Below are 22,550 nucleotides of genomic sequence, written 5' to 3'. Positions count from 1 at the left end.
ACGATGTGTCAAGGCATTTCGTGCGGGTTGGAATGTGACTGCGGATTTGCACCTCGTTGGTCGCCCGTCCATTAGTTAAAATGAGAGTGAAATTGCGAGGGATCCCGTTTCCGTAGACCACCGAAGAACTGCCCGGAAATTATCCGCATACGTTGGTCTCAGTCTTCAAACGGTGTGGAACATATTGACGAAATGTGTTAACATGAGGTAAATCGCGTCCCGTTTGGTTCCGCATCAACTCGCCGACGTAAAGAAATGGCTCTTGTATGCACTGGCTGGCATCTAGCTGGACAGATAAGGCAACGAAGGAGAGGCATTTCTGCAACGTGTTTTCGTCATTCATGAGACGTGGGCACGAGCCTACGAGCCTGAATTAAAGCGTCAATCGAATGAATGGCGTCACCCAGATTCGCTACGTCCTCATAAATATCGACAGGAACTCAGTAGTGTGAAGCTAATGCTGATTGCGGCACACGACTACGAGGGTGTTATTCTTACGCATGTTTTGCCTGAGGGTCAAACCATCAACAATGGCTACTACTGCCGATGTCTGGAGCGACATCTGAGTCCGGGAGGTCTTGAAACACCCTCTGTACTCACCAGGCATGAATCTTCAACCTGTTTTCGAAATTGAAGGAACCCCCTCTCAGGCCTCAGATTTCCAGACGTGGCATCTGTACACCGCGCAGAATGGAGCTCCATCGCTATCAACAATAGAGTACGCCCTGACAACTGTACCCAACGGCTTCCCGGGATTTGGAAAAATGTAATAAACTTTGCAATGCAATATTGTACTTGATAGTTCATTAAATATTGCGTTCTATCAATATTTCCACTACTTTATTTACAACCCTCGAGTTATTTTGTTCATTTAACTTTATCCTAGATACTTAAAGAGAACATGGTCTTCCTAACGAGGTATTCATGTGGTATATTAAAATTCTCTAAACGTTCAAGTTTTTAACGGTTTTTATTTATATTAATATTCCAATTTTAATAATACTAAGGATAGAGGAATCAAAACGGAAGGGTGCTTGAGATTGTAGAAGTGGAGATTTTCAAGTGAGTTTACTTCAGCCAATCATATCTTAATTGAATTTTCTGGATCTTTCGTCCTCTGAAATGTTCAAGAGTCCGTAGGTACTCAGAAACCACTAACTTCGTCATCCTTTCCTACTCATTGAGATGAGAGTTACCCCGGTCATGTAAGAAGTAGGAAGAAGAAGAAGTGTAGGACGGTGGTGAATGGAAGAGAAGTATGTAGAAAGGCTTAAAGATACGAGAAACCTTACCTAAGTTCCATGGGATGTGTCATTCAGGTGGAGATATATTTTCCCTTGTTCTTTTGAATACGAATGAACTTGTACACCAAGTTTGTCATATCAGTGAAGCTTTATGATCAGAAAATATGAATGCACGAAAATTGAGAATAATTAATAAGATGAATTTCAGCTCATATAACCCAATGAAAATTAAATTAAATACAACACAACGGAATAACAAGTCAATTGATTCCTTCGCTTAATAACTGACGGCTTGCTTCTTTGTGTCAGAATCTGGTGCCATTTAGCCACCGTGGCAAACCGGTTGATGACAGTTTGCTTCAATGAGACATAACGATTTCAGATGTACTTAGGAAATTCAGAGTGAACCCTGTCTGTGACAGCGGTATGAGCTATGTATGTTCTAAAACAATGGGTGCTTCTTCAGCATTTTATCACGCTTTTGGCGGGAAATTTGAATTTTTCTGAGTCAGCGAAAATTTTCTTGCAGGCCAACTCATTGACCCTTCGTCAATGACGTCAGGTAAATGACGTCATTGTTATGTCAAACCTTAACTATGTGAGCATGCCTAAGCTCACGCAGGTAAGTTTATGAAGTCACGATGAGGTTTTTGTGAGGGTTGAGAGGTTCCTCTCCTCCCCACCTTGGGGCTACCTCCAAGCCCTTACAAAATACTGCCGGCTTCTTAGCCGGACATAGCCGCCTTCCCTTTTGGTAGTGGCACCCAATCCCTCTGTGTACTGACTTAAATAGCATGGTCGTGCGGGTGGGGGATGTGGGTGTAGTACGATGAGAATGCTAGTGCGCCTGCGCGCTAACACCTCACGTGTCTCTCACGGCCAATTAGCGAGTTACTGTGTGGGGAGGGAAGACATAAGTGTACTCTTGCGGCGACATATTGAGTTAATGTAAACAAAGGACTATCAGATTCCGCAAGAGACATAAACGTGGCTAAGAAGAAACGCTGCTTAGCAGCTAGTTGCTAAAATCGTTCACTAGCAGTTTGTTCACTATTTTTCGCTTGTTAGCGCATGTTATGGTAAGTTATGCGTGGAGGGGGAGCTGACAGCATCCTCTACCAAGTAGCGGAAGTGAACAAGGGGGCGGCACGCCCGCCAATTTTGAATGCATACAAACTATTTGTGTTTAGAACATGCATTGTCCATTGTTATGTTACAAATATACATGTAATTTGTAATTTGTAATGAACAGAAAAGATTTGAACAGTCAGCATACAATCTATTGTGTTCTAAACAGAAAAGAACATCTACGTGTTTATTTTCGCTGAATGAATGAACCTTAGCAGTTTGACACTTCCAAGAGGAGACGGTAATTGGGGACACTTTGAAAAAGAATAGTATGTGGTTAGGTTAGCGTTTATAGGCAAGGTTAGCACACGTGTTATCCTCACCTATGAGTTACCTTACGTTTTCAACTCCTCTAAGGGGAGTTAGTAAAATCGCGTAGGAGTCTGGGTTAGCGTTTCTAGTAACAAAGTTAGGTTATAAAGTCATAACATTCTGTCCTCAACTAAATGTAATCAAACTGATTACGCTTTTCTAAGAAAAGACGGTGTGTTAGGTTAGGCTAAGCACATCTGTTAACCTTACTTTCAGCTCATTTACCATCCCATCTAGCATCAGAATTAGCTGAAGCCTGCTCACGTAGGTAAGGTTTGACGTCATAATGACGTCCTAACCTCATCTACAAATCACCAAACTGATTCGGCTCCTTCTAGTGGGCTCATCCGCTTCGACTCCTCCAAAAGGGCTCGTAACTTAACCGGTTTAGATTGCAGGTTACGTAACTAATTTGGCTCCTTCAATGAGGAACATTCGATTCGTACATTCTGAAGGGGCTTGTGACCTGACCGATATGAACCCTCCTAGTAGCAGAATTAGCTGAAACCTACAAGAATTAAATCTTTAAATTATTGCTTAGAAAGCACATACTACATTTGATTTTTTCTTTTAACACTGACAAGTCTGATGTTCTTACGTATTACTGTGTTCTTACATCATTGTTAAGGCTTTCAAATGGAGCATTATGTTCTTACGTACGTGTGAAATAATATCTCAGGTGCAATTTACGGCAAAACACACACAATATAAGATAAATGATTGGAAATTGAATTTTCAGTGGAGTCCGAATTTTATCCCCCAAGAGTTATTTTACATGCTGCGTGGATGCAATGATACGCAGGCTAGCTAGATGACACCTTTCGGGAAATTCTGCACCTCTAGCAGCTAAGACTACACACATTGCGTTCAAGAATTACAGACTCAACTAGGCATTTTCTTTCCAAAAACAAGATATTGGTACCAGAAAATATAGAATTTAAAATATGTATTAATATATTTAATTCATGCATGCATGTTATATGTAATCGAAACTTCTATCTCAGTGTGGAAAGCAATAGAAAACTACATTACTCATTTTTCCTAGTGCACCTTTTCACTGAGGATTTTAGTGCGCTTAGCACGCTTATATGTAATAGCAAATTCTGGGTCAGTGAGAAAAGCAATGGGAAAATACTTCACTCCTTATTTCCCTTCTACGTCTCTTCAGTGATGCCTAGGCCTTTTATAACAGCTGCTTTAAAAGTGAATACACACATGCAGAGGGGAATCTATCGGATTTAACATCAAAACGATCACTGGATATGATGTAAATACATTTACAGATGCATGCATTTCAGTAGGTACACCACACTCATAGGTAATAGTACCTTCTGGCTGAGTGAGGCAAGCAACTGGAAACTACATTACTCCTTCCTGAGTGCACTTTTTAGATGAGTAAGAAAAACATATTTTCTATGTTAAGAATAAAATCCATAAAGCAAACGCAGAATATTATGTACTCTTGCTCTGTGAGGAAAGCAACGGGAAACTACTTCACTCCTCATTTCCCTAGTACGCTTCTTTAGTATTGTCTAAATCACCTACATACATGCACACTTTTAAATTCTATGTGACACATGCACTCCCTACCTAGTTAGCCTAAAATCGAACACAAGACACTAAATAAGGAATTGAACGACACATCGCAAAAAAAAAAAATTAGCCCACAAATTGTGTACTTGTCACACAAACTTGACATTATCATAATATGTACAAAATAAGTAAAAAGAGTTTATTTATTCGTGATACAAAAAATCATTGCATGTGTGTGTACTGCCTAGGAGCCGCTTAAGAAATTAATGTGCACTTGAAGATGTTGTTTGTACAATACTAGGAGCGGAAGCGGACGTATCTGATTACTGCAACGTCGGTAACTGCAAACATACTCCATTGCGCTATCTTGATTCAATCTAACTTGCTATACTAAATGTTGAGAGAGAATACCGGCAGCGGCACTGTCTGTACTTCACCACAGATGCACCTTGTGCTGTCTGATTTGAAACCCCCGTTGTTGAAGAGCAGGTTTTGGATCCACCAACACCACTGATATTAAATACTTCGAATGTGTAAATCTTGTTTGTAGTCAAAAGATAGTGAGTTCGAATCCCTATTGTAAACACAGTCGCCAGTTCTGAAAAAGGTTTTCTGTGATTTCTAGTGCTTATTTGTGTTTAGGTAGGGAAGTAGAACAAAGAGTATGCGACAGCCAGCCAGCCAGCCAGCACCAAGCAAACCCTACTGTCGGCATCGCATAGTTTTCTAAACTCAGCAGCTTAACTGGATACTAAGGCATTTTATTATCATCTTTCATTCTACTCTGTAATATAATTTCATTTTATATGTCAATCAATAATTATTGCCATAGAAGGGCATAACAGGCTTCGGGAGCCAGCACAGTTACTATCTTCGCTGTTAGATGGGGCTTCATTCTATTCCTAACCTGTTTAAGTGACTACAAACAGGCTGTAGATTTTTATTTTCTCCTCTAGCATATAAATCAGATATTCTGAGTTATTTAATAATAATTATAGTGTTATTGGCTTTTCCTCCCACTAAGTATAATTGACGGTTTTCGGAGACGTATTTGAACACCTTCAAATACTACCGGACAGAGTTAGGATCGAACCTGCAAAGTTTGGGACGGAAGGCCAGCGTCTCAACAGTCTGAGCCACTCAGCCCGGCAGGGTAAGGTAGGTGGTGGTATACAATTTCTAATTTGTAGATTGTGTGCCAAAAGCCTCGATTAAATAACAATCCTCTCCACAGTTCTCATATGGAATGAGGGAATATGACGCTGTTGATGGTGATTTGTCCGTCGGGTGGAGGCGTAAAGACTTGAGCGGACCTCTGGATGTTATTCGGCAGGAGAAGGCTATGTGCCACAACCGAGTTTTACCCTCTCCCTTCCTAATATAATATATAATGTCATTCATTTAATCTTATTAACTCCCCTAATGAAGTTGACGTCATGAAGGGCATCCGGTTATAAATAACCGTCTCGACAGATTCGCCTCACTGCAAACCCGACACCGTAGAAAAACGGGAGAAGGAATGGACAAACAAAAGGTTTTTATGTAGTATATGTTTATTATTATTTAATTTTGTTTCCGTTCTCACAGTATTGTAAACGAGATTGTTTCAAGGATCATCAGAGTAAGTGCAGGGCACTGCGTGGAAGATTGCTTCGTCAATGAAATGTAAAACTTTCGTTTCCGGTTCTGTCGGCAAACAGTATGTTGAGAAGCAGAGGCATTCATTTCTACTGAATGCAGTCCACATGCGACATTTTAACCACGATTAATCCCCTTATTCTTTTTCCTTGTAAGTATATATATTTTGCTAATATGAGGTAAGTAATTACATACTAAAAAGTGATTTTGTGTGTGTAGAAATAAACGCTTTCATAAAAGCTGTGTAAGTGTTTTTCGTCCGTAAATGTACCGTTTCCCGTTGCTTTCTTCACTAGGCAACGACGTGTACACACCACTAAACCTGTTATTTATTCATTTAGCGTATGGCATACAAACACATCACAAATGAACAACGATAATGGATGAACTAATCTACAAACAAACATCTAGACCTTGTAGGTACCCAATACATTTTGGGATTGCTAACAACAAGTCTTCATATGGCCCTTCATATGCTGTGATGCTGCAGTCCTCCCTGATGTGTTCAATAGTTTGTCGCGGTGCACCAAAGTCGCATACCGGTGAGGACAGCATTCGCCATTTAAAAAGTGAATCCCCACATCTTCCGTGTCCCGTCCTGAGGTGGTTGAGCATTAAGCATACCTTGCGAGGTTGATCAAACCCTGAAACTGTCTTACTGATGCATGGCATTGTCTGGCATGGAGCTGGAGCATTTTACATCCATTCTTCCCTCTAGGAATCGGTGTTCATAGTAAATTTAAGCAGTGCTATGTGTTACGCTTCTGTAAATGCAGCGATTAATGTTTATACATGTGATTAGCTGCTAGCCCAGGAGGCCTGTGTTCGATTCCCAACTCTCTTACGAAATTTCAGAAGCAGTATTCGGGCTGGAAACGGAGACCACTCACCCTTAGTCAGCGTTGAAGCCTTCACTTCAGAGAGTCCAGAGTTCGATTCCTGCCTGTGATAGAATTTTTTTTCTCATTTGATTAACTCTTCTGGCTCGGAGACTGATTGTGTTTGTCTCAACACTTACCTCTTTATATTCGGTCAACGCACTGTACTGGCGGAAAATCCACATGTATATATCAGTTCTCCCCTGGTATCATTCAAGTACTAAAGAACCGTAGAATTTATTGCGCCTTCTTCACTAGGCTAACACATGTACACACCATTAACCATGTTCATAGTCAAATTTAAGCAATGTTATGTGTAACGCTTCTATGAATGCAGCGATTAATGTCCATATATATGTGATTAGCAGCTACCCCCAGAGGCCTGAGTTCGATTCCCAACTCTCTTACGAAATTTCAAAATTAGTATTAGGGCTGGAGACGGAGAACACTCACCCTTAGTCAGCGTTGAAGCCTTCACTTCAGAGAGCCCATGATTCGATTCCTGCCTGCGATATTTTTATTGTCGTTCAATTAATTATTCTCGCTCGGAGACTAAGTGATTTTGTTTATCTCAAAACTTCCAACTTTATATTCTGTCAACGCACTGTACTAGCGAAAAATCTACATATATATATGAGTTCGCAACATGGAGCCTACAAGTAGTAAGGAACCGTACAATTCTTCTTCTTCTACTTCGTCTTCTTCTTATTATTATTATTATTATTGCTCTATACTAGGCTACGACGTGTATACACCATTAAAAATTTGGAAAATTACGAAAACAGGAAAAAGAAATAGATTTCGATAACCAAATTCTATGAACAGCCGTCGAAAGGGGCTTTATCCATATCCATTTAACCACGCTCTTCTACCACTTTTTACGGTGATTCCATGGAGCACAGAGGTGTGAGAAGGTGCGAGCGTGAATGAGTGGACAGAGAAGAGATTTAATTTCAAACTGTAAAATTTGAAATTTTACTTCTTTCCTTTTTTTCTGAATTCAAATCTAGATGAACAACACCAAATAACAATTGGACCGACAAAGGTGAGCTCGTCAGCTCTAGTAGGCTAACAATAATGATTATAGAACCCTAAAACAATCAGGTACGCAATAATTTACAGAGTGAGCTTGAAGCTCCAAAAATACAAAAGTTCGAAAGTGCACCACTGCTTCGTTCAGTTACTCCTCTAGGAGACTACTCTCCAAACTTATTACAATCAGGCCTCTCCAAGGCACACTCTACATTTTACAATAGATCAAATACAAACAGTTTTCACTGTCTTACTCGCTCGACAATCTAAGTTACATTTAAATAAGAATTGTTGAACTTTAACAGAGGCAATAAGTGTCCATTGTACATGGCCTTAGTGAAAAAAGGTTAATTTTAAATTTTACAAAATCATAATCCCCAATACCACGTTGAATGGGAATTAAAGGAGGGTTGACACTCTTTATTCCCCAAGTTAGAATAAAGTCCTTTGACTTGTTTATTAATTTACATTGAAAATTGATTGATTTACATTACGAAATAATATTGAAACCTTCCCCTCAAGTCAGCTTTCTGAAAGTATCACGTGATTACAAGACGTCTGCCATTATCTTGAGCTGGTGGGCCTTCCAATGACGGGCTAGGCTTGCCCCCTGCCTCCCGCTACGGACACACTCTAAACCTCTCGACTGGAGCGATGGAAAGGCAACATGGCCCAAAAGGTTCCAGCTTTTATAGCGGAGAGGAAGGTTCCAGAACTCTCTGGGCCGAAGCCCTGTACACACTTTCATTTTCTATTGGGTAATTTAATAAATATCCAACATTTGTGATTGGTGGAAAATGTGCACGAAAAAGGAAGAGATAGCAATGCTAGTAACCTAAAAACTTGCTTGCTTGTTGTTTAAAGGGGCCTAACATCGAAGGTCATCGGCCCTAACCTAGGAACACCGAAAAGGATCATCAAACATTACAGTCTAGTAAACTTAGAAACGAGAAATTTCCTTGAAGATTAATTGTCTATCATTCCACCAGCGGGGACACATAAGTCTAAATTAGAGATATCTGAAGATAAATTTCGAAACTTCTTTACCTAGATCGTATTACAGATGTAATTCTTAGAGGCGCTCAGTTTAAATATACGGGGTGGGTGTACCTCCCCTACAATTATTATTATTATTATTATTATTATTATTATTATTATTATTATTATTATTATTATTATTATTATTATTGCGCTTTCTTCTCTAGGCTACGACGTGTATACACCATTAACAGGGTTCACAGTAAAATTTACTCTTCTGTAAATGCAGCGATTAATGCCTATATATTTTCTCCTTTTCCGGGGTCGCTCAGCCGGCTGCACGAGAGTCCCACGGGTGGAGCGTTCGCAGTCGCTATATCGGGACATTATATTCTAATACTTTATATTCGCAGGGTACCTGTGACAGGATAGGTGACAGCTGGCACATTAGAATACAGCCATCAAAACAACAATGAACATTTATTAATAACATAGAAAAATCTGAACATCATTTTTCAACAAAACCTTTGACTTTAATTATCTGAATGTATTGAAAAAATATTATTACAAGTAGATGCTTCTTGAACTTTCCTCGGATTTTTATACATTTTAATAAAAATTGTATTTATTATCATGGGTTACTCCACTTCAGGCACCGGTGGTGAATCGAAATAACTGTAAAATAAAAATGTCAACATTAGTGAAAGTTCGTGATACTCAATTAAAAATATTGTATTCAAATTAAATCATTTGTTTCCAATGACACATTACTCCTGAGAAATTGAGCACCCTATATTTATAGTAGTCATTTAACCATGTACAGTTCAATCTCGATCTCTTTCATCCTTTACTTCTGCTTCTTCTGATTATGATCATTATTATTTAATTTTATTTATATACTCTTAGAAATTAGAATATTATTTAATTCATATCCTAAATCATGCCTATACTATTGCACAATTACACAAAGTCTTGATTTAAAATCTACAATGATTTAAAAGCTTTAGGCTTTATAAGTATCTTAATTATGTCTCATTTAAGTCGTAAGTTACCACCTTTGGTTCATAAATAACTATGGGCAACGTCAACTCCTATTCTCAGTTTATGTCACAATTTAACCCTACTCTTAATGTATTATTCAATTTTAATCTCGAGGCATTTATCCTATTTACATTAATATATATACTGGGACTGTGATTATTACATACTTGTAGCTCAATTTCTTTACAACAATTTCCACTTGAATCATTTATCCATTGTTTATCAAATTTCTTGTTAGATTCTCTCTCAAATTCTTACATTTCAGATTCTTGCAATTCTTTTCAGATTCCTAATTTTCTCTTCCTTTTTTCAGATTCTTTGGTTTATTCCCTCTTTCCTGAGATCTCGCTCTATTGTATTCAATTAATTAATCGTCAATAAATTTTACATTTACAGTATTAAAACGTTTAGTTTGAAATATAGAGCATAACTATCATAAACCAAACGTCCTGAGTTGGACAATGATCAGAATTTCTCGCTACGTGAATACGCACAGATATCTGAAAATCAACATGAGTAAATACAAGATTAAAGTACACAGCTTCATAAATACGTCATAACCGCACAATCACCTTAAAATTATGGAATTAATTTATTGCCGTATGGGTTTATTATTATTATAAATTTTATTATTATATCACGAGCCCTCAGATTTTGTAGATGACCCTACCATGACGACACACGCGGCTCCTAGCAATGAATATAGATACAAAATTAGGCGACAAATGATCACAATCGGAAAAAATAATCAGCCACAGCCACAGCCACGTACCATCAAGGATAAATTCATATAATACATGCTCAATCGCATGCAGCTAAATCCTAAATCATAGCAAGCACATCTTTAATTTGTAGTTGAATTTATTTAATCATATCATTTTTATCACTAATGACCAACGTGTACCCTAGTAGTCACCACGTGGTTATAATGCACTCCTCATTTTAATTAGCCCATCATGCACCACCTTTGCCGTATGGACTAAATTCAATATCAATACAGTCGAATTGGGCATTTTCGGTATTTCACAGTCACTTCAATAAAATTTATATCTCAACAACATGTTTAATTATGTTGCCATTGATGCTTTCACGGCCCGTACTTACAGATATGTTATAAGCTTTTGGGCCCTAAATCTTCACTTTGATTCCCATGATTATTAATATTCTCGATCTCAAGGAATATTCCGAAGAAATACCTATCGTGTGGCTGCCAAGGAATCCAATACATCTTTAGATCACATTTCATTAATCAGAATACGTCGAGATTTCTATAAATATTCTAATTTAAGTCATCACTTTAATGCCAACTACTGAGCGTATTATTATTACCCTTATTATTAATAGAATACTTGGTCATTATTATTATTATTATTATCATGGCTTCATTATACCAGTGACAATCTTTGAAGATCTTAAGTAACACACAATATACCACTAATGAACTAGCAACACACATGCTCTACTTAACCAACACCAAAATGAGAGGAAATTCAAATCTAACTAATAGTAGAGAAATCAATCAGTCTAAAATACAATCTTACGAAATATACTGAAAAGAAAAAAAATATGGTTTAGTGGGTACTCATGTTTTCTGATGTAGACAGATTCATCTGGGATGTATAGACATGAACAAAGGTCTCCTATTGATTACGTTGGGTCGTACAAGTTCATTGTGCTGGCTCACACAATTACAGCTTATAAGTACGTGATTTATGCACAGTCAGTCAATATGAAGTTGTGGCGATAATTCATTGAAATTCTTGTGGAGATCCTCCCTCGCTGATCCATAAACGAAGATCTTGCTCTCGTAGTTAGGCTGAAACTTAGTTTCAAATTAGATGTTTGATCCACTTGTATTACATCACTAAGTTGTGCATATTATACTTAACCTCTCCAACACATGATTCAAAGATGTACAACAGTTGATGCCCCATTTCCTCTGGCACCATAGAATAATGTCCGATACATCTAACTCCTCGTTGATCTCTTGATTAGGTGTCCTACTGCAGCGTACCACACGCCGTAAACTGCTTAAAATTGTCTCACAACTCACGCCCTGTAGTACTCTATGTTGTACGTTTTCACAAGTTCACTCGTTACATAATAACCTCCTCTCGACGACTTGAAATGTTCCAAGTGTACTTCGGAACGAAGTAATCCACGCGAAATGGTGGAATGAAATTCGAATTAAAAGTTAAAATACAGTAGGGCATTTACAGACCAAGTCCATGAGATTAGGCAAACGTATACGAAATTTTCAGACGTTTACTTCCAGACAAAGTTGTATCATTTAGACACCTTCAAAATAAAAGTTCGTCCCTTGACATCTTTTCTCCTCTTTCGAAAATACCAGAAGAGGAATATGACTGTCCATGACTATACAAGAAGAAGACTATTTGTTCGCGCCTCCACACCGTACTACTATTTCGCTCCTTCACACCGTACTCACATTTCACGTCGCTCACACCGGACTAACGTACAGTATCTGTTCGCTCCTTCACACCGTACTAAGATTCACCTTTCTACCAACGAACAAGTCAAGCGACATAGCCTCCCGTTTAGAGTTTCTATTGGTCGAGATTTTAGCTTAAATATGATTTGTCCCTCTTGCGAGAGTATGGATCATTCCAGAATCTGACGCCACTTCTCCAAACGTCTCTTGTATGACGAGTACACCGACGTATCCTAATTACAATAGGTTATTACTAAGCACAAACAGAGTCCGGCCCAGCGGTGTAATGGGTAACGCGTCCGCCTGCCACCTGACGGCCCTGGGTTCGATTCCCGGCCGGGTCAGGGGGTTTTAATTGTAAATGATTAGTATGCCTGGCCTGGGGACTGGGTGTTCGGCGGGACATAATTCTATGACGAACTCTTCCTGTACTGGATACAGGCATATTCAACTTATCCACATCATCAATAAGGTTCCAGAAGGTTATGACATCATTTAAGGCAGAGTTCGACATAGAATTGTGTCCCGTCGAAACTTTTATTCGCTGAACACAATTCAAACCCTCTCTGGGACCATTTTTCTCTTTTCTAGTATACAGGTAGATAATTATAAATTGCTGAAGAATGAATGTTTTACTTTTAACACGGTTTTGGTTCCCTGATGGTGCACAAATAATTTTTAGAGTAATATCGTTAATGTACCCAGAGATTACTTTTGAATGGTGAAGATGCACACTTTGGAGATCATGTCGCATTGAGAACCCTGTTCCCCTGCAAGCATCGCGGTATATATGTACTTCTTGTAGTATGAGTATATGGGTAATGCTGGAGGGTAATATTTTGTAGAATGGGAATGTCCACATCAGTATCACGTAAAAATCGTTCCAACAACGGAAAGTTCAGTTTGCATTGTATAGCGTTTATATTAACACTGGTGACAATCAGCAGTCGTGCCGTTAAGAAAATCCATTTTAAACAATACACTGAACTAAATCACATTACATATTAAGTTGTATGTCAATATTTACCTAAGACGTGATGCGAGTCATTGTTCTTGCTGCTGTTCGAGAGATGGTAGTTTACACACGATGCTGTTCGCGGGTTTCGGTGGGATATTGAATTACTTCTTTTGTAACTATAAGTGTTTCTCGTACTGAATCAGGAATATAAGAATTTCAACGGAAGGTGGGGCGTTTGTTTTCATATACTTATAAGCTATTTCTGGCCGTAAGTATTCATCCGCCTCACTATCATCGTTCATTTATATGGCGTGTGTACTTTGTTTTACGAAAGCTTGTTATTTAGTTTATAAATCCGGAGGTTGATCCCATTGTTGGATGCGCTTGTGAACGGACGGCAGTTGAGAGTGCTCTTGAATTATCGTAGTTATAAAGTAGTTAAAACATAATGAAATAGTTTAATTTTGTGTGTGTGTGATCCGTTATGTATTGGTGTTTAGTACTTGTTGGTAGGAATTGGGAGCAGTGATACTTTATTGAATTATACTTCAAGTAATTCAGTTGGTGCTCAGTAGATTACGTTTTCAAGGTTATGTATGCTCTGTTTCGAATTTAGGTTTAGGAAATAATTTAGGTATTAGTATTAATATTTTTATCTTTTTAACATTTAATTATCTGTAGCTTCATTGACATATTACTTTCAAAGGCAGATTATCACAGGGAGTTATAATTTCTGCATCTTTTATAGACACGATATTTCGTATAGATATCCGTTCAAACTATCACGTAGGTAGTAAATTATTCAATTGAACAACACGATATGCATGTAAACTTCGATTTAGAAAAGAATTTAAACAGAATACAAGCTATTTCATTGGAGAATTTACTCATGTCCTTGGATTGTTGACGATTGTTGACAGTTATTTGCTGCGTTCCAAAGGGATCAGTGGGTAGACGGTAGCTGATTAAACAATACAAGGATCAGCTGATTACTCTATTCCGATAAATTGTAGTTCCAAGACCCCATCATACTTCGTATTGTGCACCTTCTTTTATTCATCGAGTAAAAGTTAATAATCAAATTCCTACATCGCATTAATCGCAATTCAAGTCCCCAGCGTAGATTCGACAAAGGGCTTTTAGAGCAATTATTGTAGTCAACCATTTATTTTCTTTTTTGTTTTTTAAGGACGCTATTACTCTCCGTCCCGCGTAGTTGGGAAAATGATAGTAATCCACCACCTGTAAAAATTACATAACCACATTTCAGTTAAGAAGTGGTCCCTGGCCATATTAATATGACCACCTAAGGAAACCTCAGGAAAATAAACTTTGAATTGCCTTTATGTATTTCATTCATGTTTTATTTATCTTAATTGTGTGAAATGTGACTAGACTTATACATATACATACAGAATAACACAACTAATCACAAAACTCAGATATGAAACCTCATTTAAATGTCAATACTAATATTATGTCAGTCCTCCTTTTGCTACAATAACGTTCTGCACACTGCGAGGCATGCTATCTATGCGTCGTAAGCTCATATCCTTCAGTTGCTGGTTGTGGGTTCAGTGAAATATGATCCGTGCAAGTAAATGTATCCTCGTAGTGACATTGTCTTTTGTCATTTCCCTCTTTAACAGTTCCCATACATTCTCAATCTGGTTGAGGGCGGGAGAATTACCTGGCCAGTCCATCAGAAGAACTTCCTTTTCCTTCAAGAATCTTTTGATAGTCTTTGTCATATGGCAGGGCTCACCATCTTGCATAAATATTTTCTTTTCATCTCCTTTGAACCAATCCCGGAGTTGTGGAAGAAGTCGAGTTTGCAGAACATTGATGTACTGATGTTGTTTCATCGTACCTTCAACAATGTACAGCCTACCCAAATCTCTGCCACTAATCACTGACCATATCATCACTGAAGTTGGATGTTTGATAGTCTTTATTACACAATCTTCATTGAATTTTTACGACGGCCTTCTCTTAATAAACTGAGCCTTGTTCATTAAAATCTGGAAGGTGTTTTCGTCACTAATGCATACCTGAAACACAAAAGCACTTTGTAAAGTTTTTAAAACTATGGATAATTTTCAAATCAAAATGAAGAGTTGGTTAACATACTGATCTCCAATCTTCTACAGTGAAGTGTTTGTGCGCCTTAGCCCATTCCAACCGTTGCTTCATCATCCTTGGATTAAGTCTTGGCTTGCGAGCAGGTCTGCAGATGTTGTAGCCCAAGTCTGCCAGTCTCCGCCGAACAATTATGGTAGACACTGGAATTCCTGCATCGTTTAATTTCCTTCTTATATTGATGTTCGTTGCTGCTCTATCTCCTATTAATATTGTTTTCAATATTCGTTCACCGCGAGGTGACAACACCTTTTCTCTTCCACATTTGCCCTTACGATTCGATGCCAGATTGTTCTTTTCACGTAACCTACGACTGATATTAGCCACTGAAGTTTTTGAAACGCCAACTTTTTTGCTATTTCTCGCCGTGAAAGGTAAGTTTCAGTCAAAATAACTTGAATCATTCCCCTTTTGGTTGGTGACAGGTCCTTTTCTAAGCCCATTTTTGAAAACATAAAGATTTGAGGTTTGAATTGGGAAAATGTTGTTAATTTTCTCCCAAAGGAACATACACTTATCGTGAACGGGCGTGAAATATATGTACATGCAAGCAGAAAAGAACATAATTGATTAGTTTTAACTTACCCTTAGAATTTCACCTTTGAAAAGCAAATTGTGTGCAGATAAAATAAATACAAAAGCGACACGCATTTCCATCCATAAGTATAAATTGGCGCCAACATGTAAACAGTGTGACCAACATACAATATATTTCACAACTCTCCCACTTAAATGTTTCCTTGATATATAAATACACGTACAGTCTTCCTACAAACACTTTCCAGTGTCGAAAATGGTTAAATGAATCCATAAAGAGAGAAAATATGAGGTGGTCTTATTAATTTGGCCAGGGACTGGTGTAGTGTAGATACGGTATAATAGATAGTATCTCGCCCGATATTTTCGTGTGTATCTATGTGTATGGTAAACCTCTTACTCCTTTAACATCTAAACAAACGGAAGTTTGTCATTTCTGTTAGAGCATAGTAGGATAAAATAACTTAGTACTAATAATAATCTGTGTACACATTTAGCTTTGTTGGTAAACTTTGAGTACTTCTTGCGAATGTCTAACTATAATTGTAATTTATATTTCTGTTTGTGATTATTTTTAACCTATTGTAATTAGGATAAGTCTGAACGTAGCTCAAAATTATTGTAGTGGATTGTAGTATCTTATTAGAATTTAGATTACCGGGATCAATTGGCAGAACACCATTCAAGACCGTCCCAGTTGGAGAGACCTCATTAAAACCTACCTTGCTTCAGATTTAAAGAGGCCACATCGCAAAAACGATTGAATGTGGCTGATAGTGATAGTGATTCTATTACTGTTAATTATTATGCAGTATAGTGGAAGTACCTGTAGTAAATCTGTTAATAAAATTCTGTTGTAGTAGTTAGGGTAGGCTTAACTGCTGTTTAGAATTGTGGAGTTATTGTGTATTCCTTCCTGTATTTAGTAATTAACGGCAGTTTTGATCCTGTTAGGGTGTTTTAGGATACAAATGTAGTACAACTAAATAGTATTGTAGGGTAGTAGTAGCCTATGTTAATTACCTTATTGTCGTGTGATCTTTGTGCACTATCCAAGACAATACTTACTTCCTTTCATTTTTACTTTGCACAGAATAATATCTTTATATTTCCTTTTCTTTTCATTATTCAGTAAAGGTTGGCTAAGCAGTGCAAGTGTAGGAACTGTGGGTCCGGCCAGGTATTAAGGAGTGTTAGGTAGGAGTTGGGGAGTTTGAGGGGGATAATTAGGATTCTCTCCGAGGACATAAAATAAAGTAGGGCTCTTTCAAACATTCTACAGGATACAGTAGGTGTAAAATAATGATGGGAAGGAAAGGGGGCCATTGTAGAAGAAAGATTTTCTAATGTATAAATGGCAACGAGATTGCAGGCTATGGGCTCTATTCAGGATCAGAATTCAGTAAATGTGTTTGTGATGATCGATACGAGTCACTGCAGGCAGAACAACAGATGGAAAATGAGGAACAGAGAATTGTTGCTGAGAAGTGTGGATGTAGGAGGAAAGGAAAAGGTAGGAAAGAGAAATGTAGAACAGAGGATAGGAAAAGACAGGTGGAACAAATTCTTGGGAGGGAGAAAACGGACGAGGAAGTAGCTTATGCAGCTGCCAGGAATGATAGGGCTGACCAGGAGGGGAGGGGATCAAGAATTGAAGAAACCAAGATTAGAGAATTTAACATGTTTGGGCTTCAAGCCCCTAATTTCCACTTCACAATGTCGCCAATTAGTGTTCACATAGACAAGGAGGAATCCGTAGAACTGCCTATTTGTATTCCAGTCTTTGGGGAAAAAGAAATTGGTGAGGCTCTATCCACTATCACTGACAGTACCACCGAGCTAGTATCTGTAGTGAGTTTTATGAAGTAAACGATCCATCAGCTAACCAGCTTAAGAGAGTACAGGCTAGACTGTTCCATTTTTACAACAGGGCTAGGGACGTATTGTCTCTTAAGTTGAAAGAGGACCATGCTAAGGTGGCTAGTAATCTGGTTGACATCTATCAGATATGTCAAATAGAGTTAGTCAATTGTTGACTGGGGCAGCAGCTCCCAAAACCGACCAAGTACCGTTGTTAAACATGGCTACTGAGGAGGATTCGTGTAAAGCTATAGATAGTAGGAAATCTGGGGCAACTCAACAAACTTCTGCCCCATTGGAAAATGAATCTGATCATCCTAGAAAAATTCCACCTTTCTCTTTAAATAACGCAGTGTTAGAGACCTCTCAACCCTCTATGCTGCCACCAATTATGTCACCCGGTTTCAGTAGGCTGCCTCATCCGTTGGCTATGTTTTTGAAGGGCATTTCTGATTTTTCAGTAAATTCCACTAATGAAGTCATTTCATTTCTCAGGTTCTTAGTTTATTTTCAAGACCATGCGTTAGTGTTCTATCGTATTCTAAGATATTTCAAATTATGTATCGTTATTCCGTAGGCCTCCTATCAGACAAAATATTCAAAGCTATAGCGGATAGATCATCCATAGAAGACTTCCATGCCCACCTCCTGGCAAATTTCATTCCGGCTAGAGCAATGTCATCGTTGATACAAACATTTTATTTCAGTGTGCAGCGATTGGATGAAAATCTTGCGGACTTCATCCAAGATATCAAGTTCTATACCCGAGCGTTCTCTCTGCACTTTTCCGAAGATCAAATATTGCAAACTATTGTGGACAGAGTTGGAGGCTATGACTGTATCAGCCGAAGGAGTAAGGTATGCTGACACCTTACGAGTCGCTAAGGAGACCCTCCGTCTTCGAATAGTTCTCGGCCTCCGCCTCGCCGAACTTTCACCACCCGCAAATGTTATGCTTGTGGGTCAACAGAACATCTACGCAATAAAGGTTGTTTTAAATGTGGCTCGTTTACTCACCTCACCAAGAATTGCACTAATGTCAATAGAAACCCCTCTTGCTCAACTTCTGGTGCAACCTCGGCGAACTCCGATAACAGAAAATGACCAGTGTCATCGGCTGAGTCAGTATGTTCATCTTCTCGAGGCTCAGCCTCTGTTGAACCCAGTAAAAATTCTGGTAAGTGTGGTTAATTCTAATCTATCATTTGAAGGCCCCAAAGAATACCTCAGAATTGCGGCAGAGACCCCCGCATGTGTGCCATTCCCTAAAATTGAAGTGAATAATGATCCCGTCACTGCTCTATTAGACTCAGGGAGTGTGATTTCCATTATTTCGGCTGAATGGTATTCTACGAATATATTAAAAACCGTTTTTAAGTTTCAGGACTATAGTTCTTCTGTTATATGTGTTTCAGCTAACTCTTCTCCATTAAAAATTTTAGGTTTTATTTTTGCTAAAATTCGTATTTCAAAATTTACCTGGAGAATAGTATTGTATGTTGCTAAACACCTGTCTTGCCCTGTAATATTGGGGGCTGATTTCATGTCTTATACCGGTCTGGTGCTCGACATTCAGAGCAAGTCGTGCGCCTTCAAATTTGTTATTAACCATAATATTCCACTTTTAAAATGTAAATCTGCATCATGTTCTTCTCTTTCGCGTAACCGGGATGAGATGTTGATAGATCTTAGACATCTACCTGAGGAGCAGGCTGAAAGTATCCGTAAGTTGTGTCAGTCCTTTCCTGATGTATGTTCTGATACTCTTGGTGTCACTAACCTTATCGAAGACAAGATTGAGGTTACGGATTCGATTCCAGTTAGGTTTCCGCCTTATCGACTGTACCCACCTAAAATGAAGGCCCTTAAGGAAATCATCGATCAAATGCTGAAGGATGGTATAATTCAACCTTTTAAGTCGGCATATTCCTCGCCCATTTTTCTTGTGCCGAATACGCAAGGTGGCTTCAGGCCTATGATTAATTGCAAGGATTTGTACTGCAAGGTGGCTTCAGGCCTATGATTAATTGCAAGGATTTTGTACCGCAAGGTGGTGTTACAATCTGTGCCCCTTCCTGATCTCCACTCTTGTTTTCCATGGTTTCCGAAAGTCAAGTTCTTAACCATCCTATATCTTAATCAAGCGTATAACCAGATACCTTTAGCTGAAGAATCGAAACACCTAACTTCTTTTGCACCGGATTGGAACTTGTATGAGTACAACAGCGTGCCTTTTCGTGATCCCAACGGGGGCAGCTGTTCTTACTAGATTGTTAGATAGGGTCTTCTCGGACATCACATTTGAATACTTGTATCACTATCTTGATGATTTCGTTGTATTTTCTAAGACCTTTGAAGAACACCTTGATTATCTAAAGGAAGTACTCAATCGCCTTTGTAAGGCTGGGTTGACTGTGAAGTTATCTAAAGTAGCTTTTGCTAAACGTTCTATGTCGTTATTAGGGCATATTGTGTCGCCCGAGGGTGTTTCCATCGATCATTCCAGAACACAGGCCCTCCGTGATTTCAAAACTCCTAAGGACATCAAAGGCATTGCTAGGTTTATAGGTATGGTGAAATTCTTCAGGAAATTTATTCCTAACTTCACCAACAGAGCGGCGCCCTTCAACTTACTACGTAGGAAAGATGTCAAATTTGAATGGTGCCGTCTCAGCAAGTCGCCTTCGAAGATATGAAATTAGCTCTTCGTAACGCCCCTGTATTATCTATGCCAGATTTCTCACAGAAATTCATTGCCCAAACCGACGCCTCGTCATCGGCGGTTGCTGCTGTCCTTCTGCAGGAATCATAACTCGGAAGGCGACCTTTCGCTTATGCTTCTAGGACCTTATCAGCTAAAGGGGCCAAATATTTCATGTATTAACTTGAGGGTTTGGCAGTTTTGATTGCACTAGAGAAGTTCCGCCCCTATCTGGAACATGTCAAGTTCGATCTAGAAACAGATAACCAAGCCTTAAGTTGGGTATTACCTAGGCCTCGTGGTACTGGTCGTACAGCCCGCTGGGCCATCATAATTTCTGTTTTCCAATTTGATGTGAGGCATATTAGAGGATCCGAAAATGTCATTGCGGATGTACTAAGACATATGTTTTCTCATGAAGTGAAGACAACTGGACAGGAAGATAGTTCCTCTCTTCCCACGCCCATACTTTTGGGCATTAATGCCATTCTAACTAATGCCCGTACGTTATTTCGGGATATTGAAAAATATCAACGTGAAGATCGTGTACTGGCTCCTATTATGGAAACCCTTTATTCTGGGGAACATGTCGTCCCTTATGTGTTGAGAAACGGGGTTCTGTTTTGCCCTTCGAGGCACGATCAAAAGATGAAAGTAGTAGTTCCAGCTGTGCTTGTGCCTATGATCTTCAAATACTACCATGAGACCCCATTAGGGGGGTATTTAGGCATCTTCAAAACTGGGAAAAATATCCGAGATATGTTTATTTGGAAAGGTATGGGCAGTGAAATTCAAGAATTGGTAAAAGCTTGTAAATATTGCTTGCTTAGTAAGCCCACCTTGTCCACTAAGCTAGGGCTCTTGTCATCGCATCAAGCGTCGGGCCTTTCCCACAATCAAAGGGGATCGCAAATAAATTTATTCTTGTGTGTGTAGATGTTTTCACTAGATTTTCCTTGTTATTGCCGACTAAGCTGGCAAACGCTGTCTACTAATTTTGTTTGAATACCATAATTGCATCTTTTGGTCCCTGTCAATGTATAGCTTCTGATAACGCGAAGGCCTTCACATCTAACATAGTCCGCAAAATTGTGTTTTGACCTGTCTATATCACGCGTAACCACTTCGGTTTATTACCCTCACACATCTCTGGCTGAGCGGGTTAATCGTAATTTTAGATCTGCTTTAATTGCATTTCATCATGAAGATCATTCCAGGTGGGATACTTCCCTGCATTGGTTGGTTTTGCTCTAAATTCGGCAGTTCATGAGTCCCACAAGTTAACTCCAGCATCTCTCATGTTTAAATTTGTTCCTAACACGCCGTTCTCTAATCTTTGGCCACTTAATGACATATTACCAGGGACAATGGATCCCGACAATCTTAGAGATCTATGGAAAAAGGCTAAAAGCAACCTAATGGCTTCCCATGAAAAGGTTACAGAAAGATATGATCGTGGACGGAGGACCACCTATTTAAAGGACGGAGATCAAGTCATGGTTAAAAATTTTGTTCCTGTGGACAAGCTTGCCCCCAGATTCCATGGGCCGTGCTTTATTTTAGATTTTCTAACACCAGTTACATTATTGGTCAGTAACCCTGCCACCGAGAGGATATTTAGAGTTCACCTATCTCAGGTGAAACCTGTGTAAATTCAGGGTTGGTTTTAACTTGCCACCAAACATTGGCAGGACTCGAAGGTTATCTTTATTATTAAGAAGTGTCATTCTGCTTAAAAAGTATGTAATTTATTAAGGTGGCCTTCTGCCCATATTATAATAAGTAAGTATTGTATTCTCTATTGTAAAACCTTCCCCTCCGAGAAATTTCCAGTTAACCAGTACCTGGTGGCAATTACCAAGCCATGTTCCCTTAATACTCGCATTGCTAACACACTCTATCCAACAACGCCGCCCGCCCCTCTGTCCCAAAGAAATTAAAATTGTACTCGCATGCTCCAGCAAAATCATCTCTGTCGCCCAGATAGTATTGTTTCAGTACCCCATAAGCCGTCGGCGGCCGTGTATCAACATCTGGCGAGCAACACCGGAGTGGGGAATGGGCCCACTCCACTCTAGTGAAGACTCCTTCTCAACGGTGTGCTGGAGCTCCATCATTC

Source organism: Anabrus simplex, chromosome 2, assembly GCF_040414725.1.
Source record: "Anabrus simplex isolate iqAnaSimp1 chromosome 2, ASM4041472v1, whole genome shotgun sequence".
In the NCBI taxonomy this organism is placed as follows: Eukaryota; Metazoa; Arthropoda; class Insecta; order Orthoptera; family Tettigoniidae; genus Anabrus; species Anabrus simplex.
This window is presented reverse-complemented; position numbering follows the sequence as displayed.